This window comes from Triturus cristatus, chromosome 6 (assembly GCF_964204655.1).
Source record: "Triturus cristatus chromosome 6, aTriCri1.1, whole genome shotgun sequence".
Taxonomy (NCBI): Eukaryota; Metazoa; Chordata; class Amphibia; order Caudata; family Salamandridae; genus Triturus; species Triturus cristatus.
In genome coordinates, this window is record NC_140589.1 from 622,933,874 (window position 1) to 622,956,007 (window position 22,134).

Here is a 22,134-nt window from a genome sequence, read left to right on the forward strand (position 1 = left end):
CTATGATGTCAAATGCATGCTGCCTAACTTGGTTAGGCCCCCAGCTTCTTTATTTAGGACTTGTACTCTGAGGTATCCTCTATCTGTACTGACGCTACATGTTGTTGAAAGATTGATGAGGATATGCTTTGGCTGTAACTAACTTTAACTTGTAGTCTCCATAGCTGTCTTCAGCCTCTTATCTGTGTATGTTTTAAACTGGGCAACATGAAATATAACCTTATAGCCTGCTGTAGCGAGCAATACCGGCCATTAAAGGACCACTCCAGCTTTAAAGTCACAAGTCGAAGGCCAGGGCTATAAAAAGGGAGATGGCCTTTAATGGCCAGTATAGCCCAGCTACGGAGGGCACAAGGCTATTAGAACATTCCACCAATGGAGTGCAGAATGTTCTAACAAATAAAACAAAGGCCTCAGGGAGAGGACTGAAATCCCCTCGGGCCTCGTGAGGCCTTTGTTCACAGCTACAGCTGTGAAGGACAACATTGGAATTTTGGAACTCCGGGCTTCTACTGGCCATTATAAGTCCGAAGCACTCCATTGTTTTCAATGGATCTCCCAAGATTCAAATGTTCTGATAACAAATTTAAACTGCATTCGACTTGTACTTCTAGGAAGATCCAGACTTGTCTTGTTCTTTGGTAGCTTTATTAGAATGTTTACTTTATTTTCTTCTCTGATGCCAAAGTGGTGTGATGGTCATCATTTGGTGGTTTACGATCGATTTGTATGTCTTCTATTGTTGACTCACCACACAAGTGTTTCTCGTTTGGGGGTAGGGGAGGGTGCTGCAGCTATAGCCATATCTTGATATTTAATCATCTCTAAAAATTGCTACAAAGCAGAGGACGCACAGAACTCCTTGGTATGGCCTTCTCTTTTAATCATGATGACAGCTGTATTATCAGTTATATCCTTTCTAATATTATTCTAATTCAATTGTACCCTCCTGTCCTGTGGAGTGTGCCTATACTCATTTGAATATTGTTATGAGGAAACGGTTTACAGCAGCACTCACTGTCATGGGACATCCTCTTGAACCACATTCTATTTGAGTTGTGTGGAAAAGTTTCCGAGTGGGACAAAGCTTATTGACATGCCTGTAGGCACATTAAAGAGCAGTGCTTGAGTCCTTAGTCACTATTCCCCCCTCTTTTTAAAGCATTGTCATTATATGTATTTAAATTGTAGGTACGTTTTGTTATGTCATTTTATATTTTCGAAAACTCCTATGCAGTTGTTAAAGATTACCTCTTGACTTATTGTTCATTGCTCATAATAATAGAGCTTGTTAGTTTTGCAACCAGAAGCTGCTCTGTGTTTGAACTGGATTATATTAGAGGGCATTTGAGTAGGCTGAAGTAAAACAGTCATTGGCAATGCTAATTGGCCTTGCTTGTGTGTAAAAGTAAAGAGTGATTTGGTGTATATACTCTAAAATATTAAACATAATATTGCTAATAAAAAACAAAAATCTCTAGTAGTCAAGTATATTCTCATTCCTTTCCTATACAACAAAGCTAGACTGATTACTGTTGCCAATCGATCAACCAATCAGGGGTTTATTAAGCACAACTACTCACCCGAGAGACTCTCAAGGTGCTGGGGGGTGGAGTGGGTGCAGCTACCAGTGAGTTCACAGCGATTCATCGAAGAGCCTGTTCTTGAGGTCCTTCATGAACTTGGAGAGTGTTGGCGTCTGTCAGAGGTGGAGAGGAAGGGTGTTCCATGCCTTGGCCATGAGGTAGGAGAAGGATCGTCCTCCCATTCTGGTCTTCTTGATGCACAGTACCGTATTGATGTAGAGCTGGGCTGAGCCGAGGGATCTTTGGGGTGCGTGGAATGAGAGACGGTGGTTAAGGTAGGCAGGTCTGGTGTTGTGAAGGGCTTTGTGGTCATGGGTGAGAAGCTTGAAGGCCATTCTCTTCTCAACGGGGAGCCAGTGTACTGTCCGTGGGAGTGGCGCAGTAGGTTGAGGACTAGTCTGGTGGGGGCGTTCTGGACATTTTGGAGTTTGCAGGTGAGTTTTTTTTTTTATTCCAGCGTAAAGTGCATTGCCATAGTCCAGTCTACTGCTGACAAGGGCATGGGTGACGGTTTTCCTGTATTCAAGGGGAATCCACTTGAAGGTCTTTCGTAGGAGTTGGAGGGTGTGGAAGCGGGAGGAGGAGACATCGCTGATTTGGTGACTCACTTGGAGTTCGAAGTCTACGATGATTCCGAGGTCGTGTGCATGGTCCGCAGGGGGTGGGCGGGTTCCCGAGGGCGGGGGACACCAGGTTTCATTCCAGGTGTTCAATTGTGGGGCCATGATGAGTACTTCATCTGTGTTTAGTTGAGGATAGCTGTTCTTCATCCACCTGGAGACTGCTTCCATTCCCTCTTGAAAGTTGAGTTTGGAGACGTTGGGTTTGTTGGATAGTGAGAGGATGAGTTAGGTGTCATCTGCGTAGGAGACAATGTTGAGTCAATGGGATCTGACGATGGGTGCCAGCAGTGCCATGTAGATGTTGAACAGGGTGGGGCTGATGGAGGATTCCTGGGGGACTCCGCAGGTGGTCGGTGTGGGATCCGAGAGGAAGGGGGGAGGCCGACTCCCTGCGTTCTGCTGGATAGGAATGAGCAGATCCAGTCGAGGGCCTTGTTCCGGATTCCTGCATCATGAAGTCTGCAGGCTAGGGTGTGGTGAGCGACTGTGTCGAAGACTGTGGAAAGGTCCAGGAGGATGAGGGCCACAGTCTATCCTCTGTCGAGTAGGGAGGGGGTGTTGTTTGTTGTGGCGAGAAGGGCGGTCTTGGTGCTGTTGTTTTTCCTGAAACCGGGATCTGAGGAGTCGAGGATGTTGTTTTCTTCTATGAAGGAGGTGAGCTGGCTGTTGATGGCATTTTCAATTACTTTCGCTGGGTACGGGAGTAGGGAGAACGGTCTGTAGTTTTTGAGGTCAGTGGGGCCCGCCGAGGGGTTTTTCAGGAGAGGGTTGATCTTGGCATATTTTCAGTCTTCGGGGAAGGAGGTGGTCTCAAAGGAGCACTTGATGATTCGTTGAAGCTCGGGGCGGTGATGTTTGCGGCTCTGTGGTAGATATGGTGTGGGCAGGGGTCCGTGGGAGTCCCGGAGGGGGTAGACTTCATGGTCTTCAGGGTGTCTTCAATGGTGATGGTGGTCCAGCTGTCGAGTGTAGGCTGCAAGGTGTAGGGAATGGTGGGTGTGGTGTCCGCATGTAGGTGGTCGTTATCGAAGTTGTCATAGATAGTCTTGATTTTGTGATGGAAGAAGGCACCAAGTCTGTCGCAGAGGTCCAGGGAGGGAGGATGTCAGTCGTCTCGCTGTTTTGTTGGGCGAACTCTTTGATGATGTTGAACATTTCCTTGCTGTTGTGTGCATGGGCAGAGATTCTATCTTGGAGTGTTTTCTTCCTTGTGTATCTGATGAGCTTGTGGTGGGCGGCGGTGGCTGCTTTAAGGTTGTGGAGGTCTGCTGTGGTTTTGGAGTTTCTCCATGTTTTTTCGAGGCATCTGCATGTTCGTCTAGATTCTCGGTGTTCGTTGGTGAACTAGCTGGCTCTCTTGGCATGTGTGTTGGTAGTATTCAAGAGGGGGTGATGGTGTTGGCACATTCGGAGATCCAGTTGGGCAGGGTCTGGGCGGCGATGGTATGGTTGTCATCCATGGCGGTGGGAGCGGAGCTGTTGATGGAGTCGGTGAACTGGTCGTCGGAGATCTTGTTCCAATTACTGCACCAAAGCTGGTGTGGACGTTTGCGTGTGATTGTTGTTTTGAAGGTGAAGTGAATACAACAGTGGTCCAGTTCGGAGGCGTGGCTGAAGGTGATGGAGTTTCCCACTGTGAAGATGGGGTAGAGGATGTGTCCTGCTGAGTTTATGGGTTCTGGTATGATCTGTTTGAGTCTGATGTTGTGGAGGTTGTCCATGAGGGAGGTGGAGTTTGGGACTTAGAGGCTGTTGAGGTGGAAGTTGAGGTCTCCCATCAAGGTGTAGTCGGTGGAGGTATGGCTTTCTGGTAGATGATGTCGACGATGGAGTCGGCTAAGGGTGCGTGGGGTCCAATGCTTGTTCCTTTTCCAGTCAATGCATGGGTAAGCTCCCCCCAATACCCTACAGGACATTTTTGACATTGATCAAATCCCCCACTCCCTTTTTCTGTACCTCTGCATAGTTTCTTTGCAGTATCAGCTGTCTGCTTCTACTTATGGGCCTCAGCACCCTGGCACTTTTTGGACTGCATTGCCGTATGTTGCCCAATAAAAGATGAGGGGGACATGTGAGGTGAATTGACCATAGTGTTGTCACTGCATACAGACCAGATATAACCCACTCACGTGATGGACACATTAGAAAGTCCAATAAAATAATTTATAAATGATATAGCCACAGAATTCTGGGCTAGGTCTACACTCCACCAGGACATCTAAACAAAGTAAGGAAACACACTCTAGCCGAACATCTAAACAACATTAATTAACTAGCGCCATACCAAAATATGTAAACACAGTAATTAACCGCACCCCAGCAGAACATCTAAACACAATAAATAACTACATTGTACAAGAGTACCTCAACACAGTAAAGAGTTGCTTTGTACCAGAATATCTAAACACAGTAAGGAGAAACACTCTAGCAGATTATCTAAACTACAGTAAATAACTACCTCCATAGCAAAATATCTAAACACAGTGAATAACCGTACTCCAGTAGAATATCTAAACATAGTAAATAACTACATTGTTCAAGAATACCCAAACACAGTTAAGAACTACCTTGTACCAGAATATCGAAACACAGTTAGTAACTCTAACAGAATATCGAAACATAATAAATAACTACAATTTAATAATACTTTATTTAGACAATCAAGTCCATTAAAGTGATGGCTACATAAAAATAAAATACAATCAAATACATAGAAAGCAGTATTGCTATGTACATCATGGCCAATCCGTAAGATCGTCTGTGATACATAACTAACCGTTATAAGAAAACATCAAAGAGGTGTCAAGACGTTATGTGGTGGACTTGCATCACATGCTCAAATCAGACCGAACCCTACTGAATAAGCACATGACAGATTCCGATAGCTGTTGCGAGTGGTCTACTAATGGTGGTTATGGGACAATTGTTATTAGTTTAAAGCGACTGGAGCTGAGCATAGTGGTGTTTCATTAGTGGTTAATACATTCTAAAAACAAAGGTTTAAGACCAAAAGTTATTCTAAGGTGCAGAGTCATTAGGTGCCATGCGCAATTATTAAAAATACAGCAATCATAAAGAACTGAAGTTTAAAGGTTTTTCCGTCATCAGAATCTAGACCTGGACAGAACATTTCTGTAAAAGTGAGATAGCCGAACTTCAACAAAGAGTAAACAAATTAATAAATAACTACACTGTACCAGACAATCTAAATATAGTTTTAAAAAAAAGCAAGATTGTCGAAATTCAACAAATAGTAAACAACTAAACCAATAAATAAATAATACACCATACCACACAATCTAAATATAGTGAAGAATTTCCATGTACCAGAATATCTAAACACAGGGGCTTATTTATGAGAGCCCTGTGCCACTTTTTGCACCACGTAAAGTGGTACATGTGTGACGCAGGGCTTTCATTTCGATTTAAGAAGGCACGCAAAGCCACCCTGCTTGGCTTTGAGTGGCCTCATTAATCATGAGTAAGGCGACGCAGCGCAAATCACTGCGACTCCTTACTCTGCACCCAGGAGGCGTTCCATGGGTGTTGCTGTGAGTTTTCCCACACAACACCCATGGAAATTGACGCTGCCCCAGATTTACATAGTGATGTAAATCTGTGGAAGTGCCAAATCCGTACACCTCTCGAGATGAGGCCTAACGAGGAAAAATATGTGTATTTTTCCTAATTTTTCCCTCTCTCCATGTGTGCTGCAGAAGAGGAAGACGCATCTTAGGATTGTTTTTGAGCAGGAAGGTGCCCCTTCCAGCACAAAAACAATCTTGGAAGCAACGAATGCACCCTTGCACCATGGTACAAGGATGTCTATGTTAGCGCTAGGCTGACGAAATAGCGCCAGTGCAAGAAGAAAGGACAGGAATGCACAGTATTGCTTAAATACAGTGCATTCCTGCTGGTTCTCTTTGCCGTGGGGCAGTGCAGCGGACTACAGACGGCGTTGCCCTGTATCGTGTGGGTCTCATGGACCTTGTTACCTCCCCACGCATTAGTAAAATCATCCCCTGACTTTGTTCCTTAAGGGCTCTTTTGAGAAAACTTTGGCTCGATTTATATTGAACTACCCTGGAGAAGCTGTGTCTGATATCTAGGGGTAGGGTTAAAGAAATTTATTGGGAATCTATTTTGGTGGAGAGTGTGACATGGGATCGCTTACTCTAGCATTTATAGATTTCAAACCCTGGCCCCAATATGAAGAAACTATTGGTGAAATTGTTCCAGCTTTGGTATGGTAATTGTTTCTTCAATTTAGATACAGGTCATTACCCACTGGAATGTTTTGTAGTAAAGGGGCGTCCCAAGCTTCACGTGATGACCTCTGTCCAGCATGTGGGGGAGGACCCAAAACTCAGGTACACCTACTCTTTTTTGCCTCTGCTATAAGAATCTGAGGGCAAAGCGGATTTTTCCCATTTGTAGGAATATTGGCACTAGATACCATTTTTAAGCATTCAGAATTCTCAGCACTGACAGTAGGAGAGTTTTGGTCTTTGGCATGGCAAAATTCTCGATGGCCCTTTGGATCAGGCGATCAAAGTACATCCTCTGAGCAGGTCCCCTTATAATGTGTGAAAGTCTTTTCAATTGTGAGATGTGTATTTTTAAGGGGTAAGGCTTATGCCTTTTTTAATGGTTATATATGGGTGAGGGTTGCTGTGCTCATCTTTAGCTATTTCTTAATTTTAAATGTGAACATGTAGATCCAGGAACTATTGTGCATGCAGGGGGAGCATTTTGCTTGAGAAACTATCAAACAATTTAACGGAATAATCCATTCTTCCCTTAGTAGTTGTCATATCATGTTATTGATGGGATACCTGTCCTGCTATTTTGGGGGCAGTTCTAAGCTTCCATTTTTTTATGTTTCAAAGTGTGCTTGCTTTAATGTGGTTTTGTTTCATTTTGTTTGTGTAAAATTTGTGAGATGTACTTTACAGGATACCAGTGATAGAAATAAAGTTTTATGATGATTATATAATATAATTAGGCTAAAGCTTATTGCATCCTTTATTTTATCTGAATGGGATATATAGGTGGCAAATATAGAAAAATGTTTAGAGGAAAGGTGCTCACTGCTTCTTTAGGGCACACACGAGCAAACACCAATTGCACAGTGGCATCTTTGACATACAACAGGCTTCTATTATTGCATTCCTATATGCAGGCCAAGCATTTTATCTTCTCCCGTAATGCAGCAGTCACATCAAGGTAAACAAATCGGTAGAAGCAGGCACCACGAATATATGACAAAAAAAGCACAATTGCCTTCAATAAGATGGCCAGGGAGCAGAGGAAATCAATCCACCTATGCTTTTTCAATAGAATATTAAAATGATGCTCTGTATTTCAGTACGAAAAACAAAACCTGACCTACTAGTCGTGGTGCCTGTGCATACACATTTACAGATTTGCCATGCACACTCCATAACATATGCGTTTAACCTTGGAACAGAAAGTCATCGCTATGCACAAAAAAGGAAGGCTGCATATTATCTGTTAACCTTTCTCAAAGAAATTTTGGCCTCCAAAAGTACATTTCAGTCAGCAGCCAGAAGAGATCAGTCAAAATGATAAAAGTGGCCCTCGTTTGCTTTTGGCAAACAAACTGGTCTTTTGTGTGTTAATCAAATCTAGACATAGAAAATACATTTTCAAAAACTCAGACTGGTTGGAGACCTAAACCTTTTGAGACTGATGGACTATAGATATCTCTGCACCAAACTGGAAACCAATTTGTGGAAAAATGGTGCCAAATGGTGCATTTTCTGCGGCAACAAATGATGGGCAGAATGCTGAATAAATCAAGCATTAACCACCAGTCAAGAGATCTGGGTTAAATCCGTCATACTTTTGCTCACTACTCCACCCCAGTTTGGACCCAGCTATATGAAAATCAGTCTTGAACCTGTTCCTCATGGGACCAGTCCAGCTGAAACTGCCAAATGGTCCATTTGCGGCATACATTTACAAGAGAAGTAGATAGTAAAAACTATAGATTTCACAGGCAGCAATGAAGACACACTCATGAAATAGTCTGCCTAGCGAGAGAGCCCACGCATCCTCAGTGTTTAGTCGTGGCAAGGGTTAATTTCATGACACAATTTCTCAAAGATTTTAGGCAAAAAGAAAAATGTTGGCATATTTTAAGTATGCAATTTGACATGATCTTCAATACATTTTTTGAAATGTATAAAACGTCCTTCTCTATTCTATTTTCCTGTATTTTCACATTATGGTGGATATTTACAAGAAAATGCTGGTGTGCGGTGTTACGCCAAATTTGGCAATGCCACACTCTGATATTTTCAAAATGCAGGATGCGCCGAATTGACAAAAATATGGCGCAGCCCTGCGTTTCCCCTAGCGCTGGTGCTAAAAAAGCTGCTGAGTGATAGCTCAGGCACCCTTGCGCCATGTGGCAAGGGTGTCTGCGCTGCAGTGGCGATTGCTTATGTGCAGGAAGGGACACCTTCCTGCACATAAACAATCAATAATGGTGAATTGCTCTTTCTATGTGTGCTGCAGCACACATAGAAAGAGCAAAAAACGAGGCACAATTAATAATTTCTCCTTGTATCACCATTCTAGGCATTACCTGGCCTGCATTTTTGCTGCTGTTCCAGCATCGTAAATCTGGGGCAGCATCAAAAAGCAATGGGTGGTGCGGTGGACGCCCACTGCAACACCCATTGTCTGCTCCTTTGCCGCAGCAGACTGCGGCAGAAAGGGGCTTATTTACAAGGTGGCGTTAAGCCATGTTAAGTGACTTAGTGCCACCTTGTGAAGATGGGGAATGGCTCACTTTTTCTGACGCTCCGGTGGCGTTAGGGGCAGTTACATATGCCCCTATGTCCCTTACCATGAGACTAACAGGTATATATGAGAAGGTACTCGGAAGGGACAGGCTGTTCAAAACTAAAAGTTACTCTGATATTACTTCCTTAGGCCTTAAACAGTAGAGGTTTGCCCCGGGTAGACATATCAATACCTTACTTTCAAACAGTGAACATATGACCATGCTGCTGCACCAATCTTAGAGTGTTGCCGCTTGTAATCACTGTGTTCACAGGGAAGAATATAAGAAACTGCAAAAACAAGCCTATTATTAGTGAGGTACACACACATACACGGATGTCTGACGAAACCGTGCATGTATTTACTACACATGCCTTTACAACGCAGTAACTACCCCGACTGCGACGTTACCATGTGTTGCTTTACCACGCAAGTCGTTACAGCAACTTGCTTTAGGGGGGGATTTGGACTTTGGAATAGTATAAATTACTATTCCAACTCCAGTGGGTGCATCAGTAGGGAAGGTGTTGGACTTAATATCTAACACCAGTCTAACACTGCGTTACCTAAAGCAAGTCTCTGTAATGACTTGCTGGGTAAAGGAACTCATGGTAATGTCGGAGCAGTTACTGCGTTGTAAAGGCAGTTTGTGTTTCTGCCTTCGTGGTAAAGGATGTTTCCCAACACACACACTGACCCTATAATAATATCAATGAGAGTGTAGTGGAAATTACTTTTTGCTCCCCTGTAGTGACTTGAGAGTTCTGCTATTTCTCATAACTACTGTAGGCTAATTTTTTTTTGACCCCTAGCCGCTTCATAAATGGGTTCCTAGGTTTTCCGCTTAGTGACTATCATAAGATACCCATTCAAAGTCCGTCAAGAAATTCTCCAGACTGTTGTTCCTGCTCGGTTTGCAATAACTTATCTGTAAGTGGGATTCCACCACCTGGTATCTTGTATCAGCATAGCACACACCCAACTGCTGAGGCTTCTCACAATCACATGCTTCACTAGACACTATTTTGCCATTTTACTTCTAACATAGAATCCAATACCTAGCCACCCGATGTGCAACAAATGATTTTTTTCTTGTTCTTTAAATTATTCTGGAATATGCTTGCAGAAGAAATGCTGTGTCACTTTCCCTTACCAACAAGCACATAAAAAACTGGTAACCAATGTAGTGCTTGGATCTCATCTTGGTGTTTGAGTCTAGGGGGAAGGAACAATGAAGGAACCCTCATACTGATAAGGTTAACAAAGGTACAGAATAGCCACACAATTTATTTGACATAAAAAGGGGAGGTAGTTACTTCTCCTTTCATATTTCTGACAGCTATTATCGATATGGATATGGGAAGGGCAGCTCCAAACCCTAACCCAGCCAAGGCTCGACCAATCCATTATGAAATTCCCTGGTCCTGAATCTATGACCCTCATTATGAGTTCCCTGTTATCTTTGTGGGGAGATACTGAAGCCAGATTTGATGATACTGGCCAGAATCTACCCATGAGATTACAGGGATTACAAATTTGCCCCGGAAATGGGGACTATAAGACCTGGTAATCTTGGATCCAGTTCTACATGTTGTCCACCTTCTGGGGGTAATTATTGTCTCAAATCCACAAACATTTACGACCTGTTAACATAAGGTGGTAAATGTTGCATGGATTTTTTTCTCAGCTATGGGGAGTTGTTCAGTAGCCGGGAGAGGGCAGCTGAAGGACAGCTATCCTTTCTCTTCAACTTGGGTAGCTGCTCCCAGAAAACTTGAAGTTGTCCCGAGTGGTATCCCCTTGTGCATACGGCTCATAATGCGGGCCTATGTTGGGATACGCTTGGGCCGGAACTTGGTATCACTTTGTGCCTGAGCCTGTATTTATAACTGAATGTGATGTACTGATGCACACATGTTACATTTAGGGCTAATTACGAGTCGGGCAGGAAGGAATTCCATTGTGGAATTCTGCCAGCTCTATTACAAAGGGCCCAGTATTTTTGCACTGCCTTTTCCCAGGTGTGGCAGTACCAGACTTGATTTTAACGGTAGATAAACCCCTGGGGTAAAGTCCCTTTAGAGGCTTGGGCTGCACAGCACAACATCAGTTAAGCCTTGTCCTCCATGCCCTGTGAACCTCTTCCTCTATCAAAAAGTGAGCATACAATGACATTCCCTGCCATGACTCTCGAACCCTTTCCCTCCCCTGCCACCTCTACTAATTAGCAGATGGTAAATGTGTGTGTTAAACCTCTCAGAATAGGGAATACAGAGTGGAATTCTGCATAGCAATTCTGTAGCCACACAGTTATTCCCATTCTGAGGTGGCCGCACTCATAATAGGAGTGGAGATACCTGCTGGTAATAGTAATTCAAGCCACTAGGATTCTCCACATAGAATTCCATCATACTCATAATCCAACCGTAAATTCAATATATTACTACCACTTTTTCCCTCTGTTTGAGTAAAAATCACTGCTGCACATTGCAGCTGTCCCATACTTAACCTGCTTCTCAAGGTCAATAGCCTAAATCTTTTTTTCATTATGGTCACCAGACCTAAAGCAAGAAGGACTTCATATACTTTCAGGCTCCAGTATGAATGTAACAAGATCTCAGACATTTTATTCACCTCTTCTCTATCCAAAACAACTGCCATCAAATATCACAAGCACCAAGCTGTGAAGAAAACCCAGAAATCAGTGACATATACCATAGGCTTGGTCTGGACTCCATGAAAAATGTAAAAAAAAATCATTTTGCAAAGGACATACTCTCGGGGACTAATATGATATGCTTTTTTGCCTGGTTTCAAGGCGAACAAACACATCTTACTATCTCATGTTCACATAATCAAAAATGTGAGCTACACAACAGACTATAGCTAGGGATGTTAAGACTGATACCATGCCTATCACGGATCCCATGCTATCAACAGCTACTATGACACCTCCAGGTCACCTTCCGCCACCTCACAACCTCCCCATTATCACCAACTCACTTCTCAAGAATGAAACCAGTCAGTAAAAAGGCAATATAATTCAAGGTAGCTGGAACTATACCCACCTGTAAAGAACCAAACTCACAGCCCTCCCGGAAGCCACCACTGCCCCTTGATACAGCCCGTGCTTGCCAAACAACTTCTCAGACCAGTCCAGCTACACCACAACTATAGCTCCTAAACTGACTCTCAATGAAAGTCTCTGCAACACATTTGCATGGCACACATGAGAGGTGTGGCTACTTGCCTCATACTGCATTACAACCACTCAGTACTAACTAGAGCACAACTCTCTTATTCATGCTCAGAATGAACTGCCTAACATCAAAGTGAAGCTGGATCACCTGCATGAGATGATAAAATGTTTGCAAACCACAGTCATTGTCTCTCGCAAGAAATATCCACTCAAGGACTGTTCCAACATGGACACCAACTCCAACAGTGTTGAGCATTCCTCTACACACATTACCTGTTACACACCCATGCACCACATACATTATCTCTAATGCACCCACACATCAGAATTGTCTGTGATCTCCGAACTGATAAAACATCCTACTTCTCAATCCTATTCCCACATTTTCAAGAGCGAGATGTCCTAAGCACAATCAACCTCAGACGAATCATCTCCTGTGAACCCATTGACCATCTTCTACACATCACATCAAAGCTGCTCTCCTGAATGGTTGGTTTGTGGTCTCTAATTACCTGTCCATGTATGTTTTCATCCAATACAGTGATGCTTATCCTATTGCACCCACAGAAACCTGATTTGTTCATCCTCCATACAACTATTTATCTTATCCTACTAGGATACATCCTGCGCATCAACTGCAGAAACAACTGGTGGGTGTGCAGGAGCTGCTGTTATCCACATCAAGTTCTAAAATGCAAACTGAACTCAATAACTCCCCTTTGTTTATTGAGGAGGATTTGAATGCTTAGTTGTGGAGATAAAACATGACTCCTAAAACAAGGAGTCAAAACAACATCTCAAACCTCCCACCTGATAGCGAAAACATGTTGATGGTCTCCTTGATTACAGAACTAATCAACTCATCTCCTCTTGTGATCAGATTTTCAGTGGGAAATGTCAATCTCCACAGGGAAAAATATGAACACACCAAACACATCATTACTCAAAGTCTTCCTATCAGACAAAACCTAGTACAACACTGTACCTTCTCTACTAATTATACAGGTCCTATATTGTATCTGCCTCATATCGAAGGTTCTACCCTGAACATCACGTACAAATATCTAACCATCTTAGATTGTATTGGTCCGATCACTACTTCCTTTCTTTCAAAATCCTGACCTTAACATACCCTCTGAAGGCAAAATCGGAAATGGAAAATTCTAAATCTAGGGACCTCAAACACACAGACAAAAAAGTTTTAGTCTCCTTGATTTACTCTGTAAAACTACAAACAGGACCAAATAGTGAAATGTCCAAGCTAGTCAGCCAAACAAAATCACAAATTGAAAACCACAAACATCTGCTCATAATCTATGTATACATCCCCATGCATCCATGAACCACCCTATTACGAACACATATTGATCCACCTACACATTTATTCCACAACCCACAACCAAAAGTTAATCTGCACTTGCATACATCTGGGTGTGCAACACACAGCATTGCATGCAGCTGTAGCCATTTAACCATCTATTCGTCCTTGTAAACATGGAAACAGCCACAAATCAATCAACCAATCCATCCATCCATCTTTCCATCAACCCACCCACACATCCACGTACCCAACCATCTACCCATCCACCCACCCAATCATCCATCCACCCACCCACCCAACCATCTATCCATCCATCCATCCACCCACCCACCCACCCAACATCCACCTGTGTCTGTCTGTTCAAATATCTATGGTATCAGGTACTCAATGTTTCTTTACATGTTGCCAGTATATGTATATTTGCATATGGGTGCGGTCTGTGTGAATATGGGCCCCTGCATTACACTTTCTAGTTCTGCATTTAACTAGACCAAACGACTACATACATCCAGTACAACAAAGAACATATACCGATTAAGACAAGCCAGACCTAATAGTTTTGCTAATGCTTGTTAAAAGCAGACAGAAGTGATGAAAACAAAGACAGTCGGTGGTTTGCTAACGCACTGGGCCCATGAGGTGTCTTTAACATCTTTTGAGAACAGGTTCATTGAAATGACATCACATTCCAAGCAAGCATTCTGCATAACGTTTCTTGCCTCCTTCTGCATTTTACTTAGATGTGTGGAGTGAATTTGGATGAGGTTCTAAATCAGATCGTAACTTGCTACATCAGTAGTTTAATCCAAATTTTTCTTATATCACAAAAGGTGGGAAAATTGGAATGGTGAAAGAAAGGCTTAGATGAAACATTTCACATAAACTTCATTGATATTTTTCACAGCTGCATGATCTAATAGTGGCTAGATTTACCCTTTGTATTACAGAACATACAAATGCCATGCCTGTACAGGACAGTAAGAACAGTGAAAGGAAATGCAATTTACACACTTATTATCAGCGATATGTCAGGATATCGATCAAGTGCCCTAAATATTGTGGCCCTAATATCCTGTACACAATATCACTCAATTGAATGTTGATTGTCTTTTATTAACACAAAAGGAGATATAGGCTTGTAAATGACATGTAGGACATGATATTTTTTCAAGACAATCTTTAGGCCACGATATCAGGGCACTGTACCTTAATGCTCACATAATATGAGTAACACTGCTCACCCATCTCAGTGGTGCATCTTATTTTGTACAAATGCCAGTCAATGGCGCATTTGCTCGTAAAGAGCATATTTGTGTACATAGCTGCCCAAGGGCTGTAAAGAGAAAACATGCAGCAGTTTTCTTGAAAAAACAGCCTGCACTGCGAAATATGTTTCATTCTCTGGGAGGTCTACTAACGCCACTGAACCCTAACTTGTGTTTTCTCTACTTCATCTCACCTATTGATCTCAATGTTGTATTTCCATACAGTTTCAAGTCCTCAGTTTCGGGATATTTAGGTATTTTGAGGTGTGGCTTGACAGCAAAGCTTACAATTGGTACACCTCTAGCTCACATGTAAGTCTCTTGCGTAAGGTACCAGTGGTACCAAGGGCCTTGTGACCAGAGAGGGTCTCTAAGGGCTGAAACATGTATTGTGTCACCCTCAGAGACCCCTCACCAAACACATACACACTGCCATTGCACACTGTGTGCTTTGGTGCAGACAACGCTTCAGAGTCGACAGGGCACACATTCCTGTGTGCCATGCTCACCAACCACTGCCTGTGACATAGGTAAGTCACCCCTCTAGCAGGTCTCACAGCCCTAAGGCAGGGTGCACTGTACCGCAGGTGGTGGCACAGCTGCATTAGCAATGTGCCCATACAGTATCTGTGCCATTCACAGACATTGTAAGTGCAGTGAAGCCATATTGAGTACATGGGCTGGGAGTTTGTCATTACGAACTCCACAGCTCCATGATGGCTTTACTGAATGCTAAGGAGTTTGGTATCAAACTCCTCAGACTAATAAAACCACACTGATTGGATTAATTACAAAATGCACTCAGAGGACATCTTAGAGATACCCCCTAAGCAACGACCAAATCCCTCGTGTCCAGCTGACTGGTCTACACCAGCCTGCCACACACAGACATGTCTCTGACCCCCTGAGGTGGGAGCCCTTGTGGCTCTCGTGGGTCATGGACAAAGGCTGCTTAGGGTGGAGGTGCTTGACACCTACCCTCAAGCAGGAACAGCATTCAGGGCGATGAGCCTTATAGGCTTCCTACCCTTTCATATGCAAGCCAGGGTCTCACCAGCTAGTGGAGATGCCCACACCCTTTACCAGGCCCCACTTTTGGTGGCAAGGTCGGTGGGAAAATTAGTAGTCAGGAGAGGCGTGTCCCCTCTTTTCCAGGACCACCACTAAGGTGCCTTGGATGAGGTGACCCCCTCCTTAGAAAATCCTCCATCTTGAATGGAAGGATTCAACCCAATCAGATTAGGTGGATGCCCCCTCCCCAAAGGGAGGAGAAATTACAAGGTTGAAGTCACCCTAAAGGCAAGTAGCCCATTGGCTACCATCTACCATCTGTCAGTATTTGTAACACCCTGAACTTTGATCCTCAGATCCCTGTAACCTAAGAAGAAGACAGACGAAGAGGACGCCATGCAGCAAAGCAAGAAGACACCTACTGTCTTGGCCCCAGCCCTACCAGCCTGTCTCCAGCTTCTCGAGCCTGCGAAGAAGATGACGCCCATCCCATGGCCAGCGACTTCCAAGATCCCCAAGAAGACTGTCATTCTTCAATAAAGATCAGCTCTCCCGAGGACAGTGTCCCTGTCCAGACACTCCAACTTCAAGGATTCCAGATCCAGGCGGATCTAGAATCCTTCCTGAGCCTTGCGGAGCTGTTGCTGACTTCCCGACTCTGTAGTCCTGACGTAGGTGCATAAGATCATCATACGTGCCCTGAGGTGACGCCATCTTGAATTCCTGTTGCCAGCTCATCGCGTTTATCAGACCCTACTAAGGTGGAGAACGCTGTTGCATGAAGCATCCGGATTGAATTACTAATTGTTCTGAACACAAGGGATTTCAGCTAACGTTTGTTGTTCGAACTTCATCAGTGTCACACACTGGGTACAGTACTTCATGGTCACAACTCTCTTTCGTAAACATTTGTATATGTTCAATTGTTAGGCTGTTCTTCATTACTTAAAAAAAATCCATAGTAGCAATTATGGCCACACATAACTTTCCTCACCTCATGCTTTCTAGCCTTCTGGAGCAGAACCCACTCTTAAGGGGGTGTAATGTAAAGAGCATTTTTATTAATTGTATTGCTGCTATTGATGAATCTGAAGACATGTCTGCTGCACAAAAGAAAATAATGTTATTACATTCATTGGGTCCTTATGGACTGAAACTGTATAACCAAATGTTAAAAGCTCCAGTAGCAAGAAATAGTAATGTTTCTGAGGTGGCATTGAAGGACCTTGATCTGTATTTTGTGTACAGGCATAACAAGATACACTTTTTTTCAGCGTAAACTAAAGGTTAAGGAATTAGTAGAGGAGTATGTGGCTGAAATTAAAAAATTGGCCATACATTGTAAGTTTGGGATCTTACAGGATGAATTGGTCAGAAAACAAGTTGTAATGCAAGTAAATAGTTAAGCCATTCAGGAGAGGGTATGGGTGAATCGTGATGCACCCCTGAGAGATGTAATCAATATAGTATACAAAGCTGAAATATCTGGGTTGTGTGCCAAAGAAATGATAGCCAAAGGGAGAGAGACCGAAGTTGTAATTAAACTTAATGTAAAACCTAATAACAAATCCTTTAATGTCCAATCTAAATCGAACACCAATGTCAAACAAAGGTATTTTAGATGTGATAGTAAGGCCCATCTAGTGTATAATAAAAGTTACCCTGCTTTAAAGCAAAGATGCAGTAGCTGTGATATCTTTCGGACACTGTGCCAGAGTTTGTAGGAAAAAAAAGAAAGGCATAAAATGTACACTTGAGGAGGATTGGTATGAAGAAGGGAAATTTCATGATGGTAATAATGCTGATTTTGACGAAGTATTGAACCTTTCTAACAAACTAATTCTCAATATCGGAGAAGATGTCTCCATGAATAAACCAGAATGTCTGGTTAGTATTAGTGGAGTAACAGTCAAGATATATGCTGATTCAGGATCACCGTACACACTTATGAATGAGGATTTGTGGAAGAAGAAGTTTGTGGAAAGAGTTGGGAAAAGTCCTTGTTAATCTGATATACAACCTTAGGGTTACCCAGGAAAAAAGATTGACATCTTGGGGTACCATTTTTTTTTGTTTAAATTCAAAGGAAGGTGTGCAAATTTGTATGTATCCGAAAAGGTCCGCCAGTATTAGGGTGGGTGGACCAACGTAAACTACACATCTTTCTAGATACCAACAGTGTAAACCAAGTAAAGGTTGTATATGAAGGGTTGGATGTCAATACATTGTCATGTGAGTTTCCCGAGGTTTTTGGCACAACTCTGGGAAACTAAGTGAGATATGAACATCGAATTGTTTCAAAGGATAATGCAGAACCCAAAGTTCATAAAGTCAGGAGTGTGCCTATCATGTTGAGAGAAGAGGTGTCTAAGCAATTGGACAAGCTCGTCTCCATAGAAGTTATTGAGCCAATTGAATGCTCGGAATGGATTTCTCCATTGGTGGTGGAGCGACGCAGCAACAGTAAGATACGGCTGTGTGTAGATTCTGCCTAAACAACAAAATTTTTCTCAACAATTGATTTGTCAGCTGTGTACCACCAGACCTCTTTAACACCTGACTCTATGAAATATATAGCCTTTATACCACCTTTTAGGGGTTTCCAATTTAAAAAAATTCCTTTTGGCCTGGCATCAGCGGCTCCCATTTTTCAAAAGTTCATTTTCAATCTATTTAGTAAAGAGCTTGGGAGTCAAATTTTTCCAAGAGGACATCTTGGTTTTTGGAGAAAACAGAAATATGCATGATGCCAGGTTAAGGAAGGTCATGGGCTTTCTTGGGATGAGTGGTCTCACCGGGGGAACTCTCCAAGTGCAAAGTTGCTGAACAGAACGTGTCTATTTGGGTCATGAAATTGGTGTGGGGGCGTCAAACCGAAACCCTCTTTAATCAATGCCATCAAGGAAGCTCCTGCCCCGAGCAATAAGGATGATTTGAGGTCCTTCCGAGGGCAAATGGAATTTTGTTTGCAAAGTAATCAGCTCTCCCTTCACATATTTCTTGAAAATTCCAGACTCCTGATGTACCCTCTTCTGCTTTTGTCAGTCCTCTCTGTTCCTAGAGCCTGGCTCATCTATCCTGCTTCACTGCATTTTCCTGCTTGATTTCTCTCTCCATGTCAGCTATTATTGAAACTAACATAGTCTGAATAATGGCATGCACAACTCAATAACAAGGAAGAGAACTCATGGCAATACTATTTTCGATGAGGTGCAAGTGATTGTCTTTCTGTTTTATTTCTTTTTTAGGTCTGGGCTGATGGAGCTGCTGTCTGCTGATGTTTTGGTTACACAATACATAGATTGGGCTCTTGGCCACCCACCATTAACAATTGGCTGTTTTGGATAAGCCTCTTTCAGCATTGGCTTGAGACATTGTCAAAAATATTTTAGATACGCCCAGAGAAGCGTTTTTCTCTCACCGTCATGCAACTGGATGTTTGATGCATGATTCCGCTTCCTATATAGGACCAGCATTGCAGCACATGATGCACTATTTTAAAACTAAATAGTACACTCAACCAACTGTCACACTTTTTGCCACATTCAATTTTTTATCTTATAGGTGCATTGAATATATAAAACAATCTTTGTTTCACCTAGACTCAAACCCAGGACTGTAATAAAAACTTCAGTATATTCATGTTCTTTTTTCTATCTTATTGACATAGAAATAAACACAGGACTATAATGAATTCTTTAAGTAAGAAATGTATAGCAAGCTGTAATTAAAATGTGCCAACAGTACTAGGTATATCAATAACAGTAACTAATAGCTGTGATTCATATATAAATCAAAAGCAGGGCAAATATAATTTAATCAAAATATATATAATTTTATTTATGTTCATCAATCATTTTTTGACTGTGCAAATATATATCATCATTCTTTTGATTTATCTATTAAGGTCATTTCATTATTTTTCTTTCAAAAGGTGACAAGAATATATATATAGTGCTAAATATTTACACAATTACAACACTTTTGTACAAACAATATATTGCCAAAAGTTCGTAACTCAATAAAATGATCTGTTCTAATGAGATGTATGGTCGATCAAAGCAATGCAGAAGATGGAGACTACGCGCGTTTCGGCAAAACTGCCTTCATCAGGGGACTGTCTATTGCAATACAGCTAAGTGGGACATAAAATAACATAAATAAATGGTTGCGCCTATATAATATATACATATATACCTAGAGTATGGTCAACAGTTAAATTCTTAATTTTATATGTTTATACATAATAGCGGCCACTATCAGTATTAGAGAAAAAGATCACAGTTATATTGACTATAATGCATTTCATAGATTATATTGTATATTTTTTAGGAAGAGAAAGACAATAAGGTCACTCTTTACAAAGAATTATATTTACAATATAAACAATACAAAAAATCACGAAAAAATCATACACATAAAATTATATTAAATCCATCAAAGGGGACATAAATTCAGATACTGTTTTAAAGACCAATGTCCATAACATCTATACAATAAAAATAAAGATATGGAACAATGGAAGTGAAAGAAAAGAAAGTTTTCATAGTAAGAAAAGGTTCAAGAAGTAGTGATCAAAAGCCAGCCCAATATTAGAGGTGTCTTATACATGTTTTTATTTTTGACCCTATGCATACCAGTTCTCATCATACATTGTAAAGTCCATGCTCATTAATTTTAGAAGATGAAGAGTACTTAGTATTTAGGTTTTCTGCCAAGTATTTATGTAATCAAACTTACTATAGCGTGCAGAGCTTCACACGACTTGAAAATGATTCTTAAAATTATTTGATGACTTATAGGGCAACTGTGAAAATAATACAAAATTATTTTTTAATGAAGCTCCCTTTCGCAAAATAGTGTTAAATAAAAGATCTATCTGGATTTATTAATGTATATCACTATACTTACTGTATAATTGTAGTATATAAAAATTCCTACAGTATATCAAACGATATCCTTAATAACGTCTCGTGTGCTGGGGTACCGACTACTGCTAGATACTATTTTTCTCTTTCATGTGAACAGACAATATAGATAACTATGTCAGCTACATATTTAAGTGTGTATTGTGTTGTATTTACTGTCTTAACATATACTACCGCAAGTTCATAAAGGGGAACTTACTAAAGATACAAATGTAGTCATCAGCTACCAAGAGTCTTGCGGTAGATCTCGATACAAGGATGCCACGTAAAAAGTGAATTTTCGTTTATAGATAGACCGTATATATAACTGTGGAGAAAAAAATGCAACTATAAATATCTGTATGGCAGGTTTATTCTTAACATTGAAAAAACGGCGTGAATAGCAATGCTTATTTTAAAGAAAATTGGACTCTTCATATCTCAAACGAGTATCTGTTATTATTTGAAACAGCTACTCTATGAATGAAAAAAGTCAGTTATGTAGTTTCTATGCTAACCATATTCCAGTGCAGAGAAATCTGGATAATGTATGGTTCAATTACCTAAAACGTTTATAAATGTGACTCAACTGTATTTTGATGGTATCATAGTGCGTTCATATTTCTGTATAATGGGAGAGTTTACGGATTATATAGTTATCTAGCTTAACATCGCGATCTTTTTATGTCTTATTATCAGAACAGAACACCTACTTAAATCGTTCATAGAAGTGGCTCAACAATATTTTTGATGCTACCGCAGTGCGTTCGAGAGATTGAGGAATGTATAGTTGACTAACATGACCTCACGATCTATTTTTTGGCACCTTATTATCTAAATAAATCATTACAAAACTAACGATGTCTGGCCTCAGTGGACAACCGTACCTTGTTTAAAATGATGTAAACCTCGAACGGAGCTTCCGGATGATGTGGACGCGAACCGCCATAATCTGGATGCTCCGTTTCCGAAGGCCTTCTATTAATATTGGATGTTCGTAACGCGCGCAAACATTAGTTAATTGAATCATGGCTTACAGCCAATGTATATTTATCAGGCGCCATCTTAGGTCAGGCAAGCACGCTAAGAGAGACAAAGAGAAAGGATTGTCTCTCGATGTTCAATAACTAAACTTTATTCATGAGTTAAAAAACAAGGTTACTTCCAAAAAGGGGTCCATTTAATATAGAATAAAACAAACATAACTATTTTCAGATGTTACAATAGATCAACTACTGATCATGTATATCTACCGCCTTTTTGTATGGTTTATTGAATGCGATAGACATCAATACTTTTTGGTGTCGAAGCGGACGCCATCTTAGAGGGGAGCACATATCTTTAGGGGACTACATTCCTTTTGGTGTCCTATATATTAAATTGAATCTATGGAGTTCCAAATAACCATG